The sequence below is a fragment of the Parasteatoda tepidariorum genome, chromosome 4, assembly GCF_982258835.1.
Source record: "Parasteatoda tepidariorum strain Cologne lab strain chromosome 4, Ptep-v5.0, whole genome shotgun sequence".
NCBI lineage: Eukaryota > Metazoa > Arthropoda > Arachnida > Araneae > Theridiidae > Parasteatoda > Parasteatoda tepidariorum.
In genome coordinates, this window is record NC_141758.1 from 33,294,873 (window position 1) to 33,301,516 (window position 6,644).

The window sequence follows — 6,644 nt, forward strand, 5'->3', positions numbered from 1 at the left end:
GTGAACGTGTCAAGCAAACAAAAATTTCATATTTCAGAGTGGAAACTTTTGGTGCCTCATCAGAGTGGACAGCGGACTGCAAAGGTCAAACATTTCTCAGCAGCCTTGAAAAAAAAGGCCATATCACACATAGCGAAAATTCGTTCAATTCAACCATCAACTCAACCTCAACTTCAACTCTGAAGACAACCCCGTCCGAAAACATAGGTGTGCTATACTTATCCGAGTTGGATCAACTGCTGTTCAACTCTTTCACATCTCTTCGAAAGAGTTGAAGCAACTTCACAATTCAACCAATCAGGTGGCAGCAACCGCATGGGGTTATGGGATAGCACAAGTCAAAACAATATGGCGGCAAAGTTTATGTAACGAAGCAGCGTATCTAATTTGTTATATATTAATTCAGGTAAGTGTTTAATTGAGTATTGATTTTAAAGTTATTTTATAAGAAGTATAAATCTGTTTCTATCCATTAAAGAAGTTTATATTATAAATGTGTTATGTTTTTAACCGTGAATTAAAAGTATGATTTTCTACGCCAAATTCGCCAATCTGAAGTAAATTTTGCAAGTACATAAAAGTAGTTTTGTTTTATATTTTGACATTACTTTAAATGATAAACAAATTTTATGAATTGCATTTAATCTTTTTCGTACGTAACTGTATATTTATTAGTATTCGCCGAATTCAAATATAGTTTTTTTTTACAATTACTTTGCTCTTTCTATAGTTCCGATAAGATTATACCAGCAATTATTCTAGAGTTGGTACTGAATTCAGTGATTTTGAATATTTTTTAACAAAGGAAAAAATTGCGTCATAAAAAGTAAACTTACTCATACCTAAACAATATGCTGACAGAATTAATTTCGTTGTATTATTTTATTTTTAAACTGTATATTTGTCAGTATTCGCGGAATAAATTTTTTTTTTTTTTCCAATTACTTTGCACTTACTATTGACAAATGGGCCCACCTTGAAAAAACCCACTTGGGACGCTAAGTGGGTTTTATTAAAAAAAATGTTTTTATTAAAACTTATTGATTCACATTTAATTTTATGTAATTTATTTTGTAGCGTAAGTTTGTCAAATAGATTTGCATGCTTTATATGATTAAGTTTTTAATATTTATAAAGTTGAAGAAACTTGAATCGGTAATTTTATATTACTATTAAAAACTTTAAGCGGGTTTTTTCAAAAAGTAATATTTAATGAAATTAAATTAGATGGAAATTTAAATAACATAGTCTGTAAGGATCTATTTTTCAAATGCAGTTGCATGCTTTATATTATTAATAAGCTGGTTTTGAATAAATTATGAAGGAAGTTGAAAATATTTTTTTACCCGTTAAAGCACTTAAAAGGTTTTTTCAAGGTAATATTTTTAATAAAACAATATTAACACACGTTTTACTTTAAATATACAAATATGTAGGTACTTTTTATATCTGCTTTTTTCATAATTTAATAGATTTATTTTTTGAAATTAAAGATAAAGTTAAAATTATTTATCTAAAAATGAAGTCTTTTTCTTAAGGTTAAATATTTGAAAAAATGGGACAAGTAACTGATACTCCTTGTAATTATACATAATTTTAAATTTTAATTTCTCTTTCTATTAATCTTATTATAAAAACATGGAAGACCATTAAAAATTTATTTCAGCTTTTACTGATAATAAAAAAACTTACTCATACCATAACAATATGCTGACAGAATTAATTGGTTGGTATTATTTTATTTTTAATGACTGTTCCTTATTGTCTGTTGCCTTAAATAGACTTGCTTCACCTTTCTTAATAAAATTTTTTACTCGTATTGCAGCAAAGATGAGTCAAAATTTTGAACAAGCTCCCATTGGGGAAACTTTTAAATGGAGCATCGAAATGGAGAGCACATCTATTGAACTCTTGAAGAAAACATTTGGAATGTAACATCCGCCACCACAGGAAATATCATTCAAGAGCTCATAAAAAATTAATCGAAACTGCTTTTACATTTCTTTTGGAATAAATTGATCATTTTTATCAGTTCTTGTTTTTCCTAATTTTTAAATAGTTTGTGTTTATTCATGTTGAATCTTTAACAAAATAGTGCCGTTTAATAGCTTTCTTTTTTTAAAAATTCAGTTTCAGATAAACTTTTAATTTTCTATAAATAGCACAATTTTTTTCAAACTAGAGTATTTCACTAAACATATATGTATATAATAATACTTATCGAACTCTTAAAAAACTATTTTAATAATTTTTCAAAAACTTAAAAGTCAACATTAAAAAACTTAATTGCATTAATTTGGTGCAAAACATTATCAAACTCCTAAATTTTGTTCTTACTGTTTATTTTTACTTTTATATTAGATTTTGTTTTCTCCGTTGTAAAATATACATAGTAAATGTAAGTTGCAAAAAGCTATATTATGTTATTAAATATATGAAACACTTAAAGATAATTTATTTGAATAATTTAAAATAAGTACTATATGACTAAAGGTAAAGAATAATCTAAAAATATATTTTAAAAATATATAATGTATAAAGCGCTAAATCGCCTAAAAAGAAAGAAATCACTCGTTTATCAATGATCAACTCTTGTCAACCGTATGGCAACCATAGTTCAACTGTTTCAGATGGATGTTGAGCAGAAAGTCGAAGTTGGGGTTGAGTTGATGGTTGAATTGAACGAATTTTCGCTATGTGTGATATGGCCTTAGACATTGTATACAATTACAAAAATCGAGTAATTGGTCATTCAATTTCATTATTAGTAAATATTAAAGATTGATACAAAACACGGATTAAATCAATTTGATCCTATCCAGAACACTCATTTAAAGCCTACTCCTTACAAATAGGTAAAATTATAGTTATATGACACTATATGTACATGATTAATACAAGTATTTAACATTAGTAATTATTGCAAACCTTTATATTTAAACACTTTTCATAGCTTTTAAAACTTTATATTTAACACATATCTCTACAACAATTGTATATGAAACATTTTTCTTACCTTTTATGTAGATAAGGCCTTCAAATTCGTTTTGTATTTAGCAATACATATTATAAAACATGCAGACACATTTTAGGTATGGCAGGTTGCAGTCTACATAACTAAAAACTTGTAAACAAAAATTCACTTTTTATTTTCTTCTTTGTTTTACTTTCCATTTTTCAACAATAGCTGAGATTTTTAATTAGTAACCTTATATTTATACACAATGTATCAAGGATAATTAAAATGAAATAATTGCACAAACTGAACCTTTAGTCCATAGTCACGGAAAAGTTCTAACACTTTAGTACACAAGCTATTTTATTCATAGTTTACAAAAAATCACATACCTTTAAATTTTGTTTATAATTTATTTGGAAATTCCTTCCAAATGAGAAACCATTGTATAAGCTGTAAAAAAATATGGCATGCTACAATAGGAAATAAAAATTCACCCCTTGTAATAACAGTTGCACAGTATGTAAGAGAAGCAGACTGAATTCATAATTAAAAGATTAAATAATAAAAAAACTCCATTCAAATTGTCATGTTTCTTTTAAATTTTTAAATACAGGCACTGAATTTTTATCTAGTTTATGTTTTGTCTGTAAGTTTTAAAATATTTACCAGTTATCATTATTGTTCCACAAATAGGGAGGCATTTCATTTGGTAATGTCCTAATGCAAATTGTCAAACCTAGTGAATTGGATAAGCTGATTTCTCCCCTTCAGTTTTCAAAAATTTTCTGCTCATATTTGGTAAATTAAACTATCTTAACACCAATGAATACCTCACTGGCTCATCAATTTTGTAAGTTAATGCAACACTTATCATGCACCATCATTAAAACATCTAGATATCTAAAACCTACAGATTGAATGAATTATTTATATTAGCTACTAAAAAAGCATATATAGTGTACAAGTTAATTATATGTCATATTGTGAAATGGAATTCCATGCACAATTTAATAATACAGTAAATAATATATCTTCTTCATATGATGTAAACAAAAATTATATACATATAAGGTAATATACTCACCATTATACTTACAAACCATATTAAATTCCAAAAAGAATTCCCCATTGAGAAAGATGTTTATGGAAATCAAAAGATGCGGCTTAGAAGGGGCAATAGAAGGAAAGACTTGATATCAAAATAATAAACAAGTTCCCTCACTAAAGCTCCACTGAGCCATCGTGCATCTAGATCATCACTTCTCCACAGTTAGAGGTAATGCTTGCACAACCACTGCTTAGGAAGTCATGCAGATTCAGCATATTTTCAAAAGTTAACTGCAACTGTAAGACTTGGTTCTGTTTAGTGTGAATGAAGATATCCCAATGAAGATATGAAATTAATAAAGTAAAATAAAAAAATATGGAACACCAAAAGGTATAGTACTTAAATGCATTCTGTTATTGATTGAAAATATAATTAATTTTAAAGTAACTCAATTGAGAATAAGAAACTTAATACATCAATTAGTAAAAACTACACCAATTACAAAACTTAACATTTAATAGATTTTTCTTATGGTGCTCATTTTCATTAACTAAGTTTACTATAATGCTATTAAAAAAGTCTACAGTTAATCTTAAAGAAAAGCCATTATCAATGTCATTAAATGTACAGGCATTTAGGAACTCAGCGCCAGGTAAAAAATATATCAAATCCAACCAAAACTCTGACTATCATTTACCTTTCATTATATTTTCTATTTACAATGAAATTTATTCACAATCTGGATTATAAATTAATCATGACTATAACTTTTTGTACACAAAAGAAGTCAACAGTCTCTCTACATAAAGTATTCTGGATTATAATTTTCTATATACATAAAAATTTGACAAGTCTAGATAATTATTCTTGATTATAGTTTTCTATATACATAAAAATTTGACTAGTCTAGATAATTATTCTTGATTATAGTCTTCTATATACATAAATATTTGACTAGTCTGTACAAAAGAATTAAACATATTATATAAAATATTCTAGATTATAGTTTTTTATGTACAAAAGAATAAACTCATCAGAAGAATAGAATCTCATTTAAAAGAAAATCTATAAATAAATAGGTATTTGACATATGTGTATCAACTATGTATACACAGAGAACCTCTATATTATAAAAAAAAAACTTTTGGCCAAATGAGTCTAACGTAAAACAATTTATAATTATTCCTAATTATGAAAAATCTTAATTTAAAATCGAACCTGCTTTTGTACAAGTTTATTTGCTGGTTGTTTTTCACACTGTGTAAAGTTAACTAAACTATTATCTGACATCAATGAATATTTTGTTTCTAATTCGCTAAATGTATTATGAATCATATCTAGCTCTGAATCAGTTTGGGCATTGACAATTAAATCTTTTATATCATTAAGATTTTCTAAGAGCATTTTCCTCATATTTTCAGTGGTTAATGCACGACCAATTCAGCAGATATAGCAATATGTTCGTCTGACTTGCTAGGAGGAATAACTGGCTCAACGGAATTCAAAGAAGTAACAGAAAAATGTGAAATGACAAAATGTTTGCACATATTGAACCTGATATCGACACAACTACATTTTAACTGATGCACACAAATGTTACATGCATCACATCTTAACTGGCAATTACACCTAATATCAACTTTATTAACATCATACGTTACAATTAAATTACCATGAGGTTTCGAAACCACCCAACTTCATGCTTTATCCAATTCTAAAACAGAATACTTGTCGTTCATAACTTTTATTTTGTCATGCCTACTTCTAATACCGTAAGTTTATGCCTCTCAAGAGAAATCAACCTTCCAAAAAGTTTAGCCCTGATAGCACTCAACACCATAGAAAGTGACCCCTTAATAACACACCTTCTTCATACTTTAACAACCTATGCCACCTTTTCATATTAACATTAATCCTACAATCAACTCTATAACAATAAGCCCATTGCTTTGTCCTACACACGTACTCCTCATTGAAATAATTTAAAAAACTTTTCGCATCTGCATTAGAGCTATACTTCTCAAAGAATGATCAAATGTCACAACATCAGTCTCTTCTTGAAGCTCAAATAAAACAGATTTAATGGCGGATCTCAAAATCAGCTACCCTAACCTTAGAATTCTTTTTCCAAGCCCTTTTAACATGCCAGCTACATAATAAATGAAACTCACATTCTCCAAAAACATGCATTATAATAGGCTGGTGCATCATCTGACATAAAAACGGATTTGGCACCCGCTTACTTATCGCATCAAAAAAATATTTCACTACGTCAGCTGTTTCTCTAGAAGAGTAAAATACAGCAGCTGGAAATCCTTCACGATTAGTATCATTAATGTGGTGAATTTAAGCTGATACTGATCAGACAAATCAAATATTGCGTTAAATGCAAAGGAAAACCAAGTAAAAGTATTTTAGATTACTGACAATAATAACATTCAAGCTAAATGTTCATTTTCGCCATCAATCAAAGTAACTCCCAGAAATCAAAGTAACTTGCATTTTAAATATCAGAGTAAAATCATGTTTATAAAAGTTTTTAACGTAACCTATAATATATTATTTAAAATTTAGACAAAACAAATGTTAAGTTAAATGCAAAGGAAAACCACGAAAAAGTATTTTAGATTACTGACA

At 27.7% G+C, this 6,644-nt stretch overlaps 1 long non-coding RNA gene across 1 annotated transcript; it reads left to right on the forward strand.

Moving 5' to 3' along the window:
• Positions 1-229: 229 nt before the first annotated feature.
• On the forward strand, positions 230-2,034 carry LOC122272533 (uncharacterized). Its single transcript, XR_015433004.1, has 2 exons — positions 230-406; positions 1,826-2,034. It is a non-coding gene; the product is annotated as an uncharacterized LOC122272533 (long non-coding RNA).
• The last annotated feature ends 4,610 nt before the right edge of the window (positions 2,035-6,644 follow it).